This window comes from Nanorana parkeri, unplaced genomic scaffold, assembly GCF_000935625.1.
Source record: "Nanorana parkeri isolate BGI_ZX_2015 unplaced genomic scaffold, ASM93562v1 scaffold1643, whole genome shotgun sequence".
In the NCBI taxonomy this organism is placed as follows: Eukaryota; Metazoa; Chordata; class Amphibia; order Anura; family Dicroglossidae; genus Nanorana; species Nanorana parkeri.
Window position 1 is genome coordinate 120,326 of NW_017307911.1, and position 604 is coordinate 120,929.

Consider the following 604-nt stretch of genomic DNA (forward strand, 5'->3'; position numbering starts at 1 on the left):
CATGGGGACCCTGTAACACGTTGCTCGCTTGGCACAGCGAATGTCTAGTATTTTATATAAATTAATAGTAGGTGTTCTCCAATTGGATGGGGGGCCGTAACATCATGACGAGTCAATGCATATTTAAGGTCTGCTGCTGTCTCGAGCAAGTCTGATCTTTACACGTTGTACATTGAAAGTGTTCTTACAGGGAGAAAAAGCAGGAGGTGCCTGCTAACCAGGTTCTTGAGAACATGCTGTATCTGTCTCATCGTGCTATGGATTGCACATGTATGCAAATTAAGACTTTTGAAATGTTAGAAACAAGTTCCCTTGTTCAGCTTCAACTGAAGAGTCAACTGACTTATGGACTTTAACTGCCCTCATTTACTTATATAAATACAAATCGTACAGAGAAACATGGATTTTAAACTGTTTACACAAATCAAGATTAATTAAATCACATTTAAAAGTTTATTGCTTTTAAAATAAAGGACACTTGCTAATATACTCCCATTTCCTAGAATCTAGGTCCGTTAGTTCCACAGGCCTGTTTACAACTGATTATTAGCGGCACTCTACAAACCGAATATGACCATCAACAAAAATTTAAAAATATGTAATA

The 604-nt window shown here is 37.1% G+C and overlaps 1 protein-coding gene across 2 annotated transcripts in view; it reads left to right on the top strand.

Annotated features, from left to right (window-relative positions):
- LOC108799148 (arylsulfatase D-like) overlaps window positions 1–604 on the top strand; it is a 27,744-nt gene that overhangs the window by 14,875 nt on the left and 12,265 nt on the right. The window lies entirely within an intron of this gene.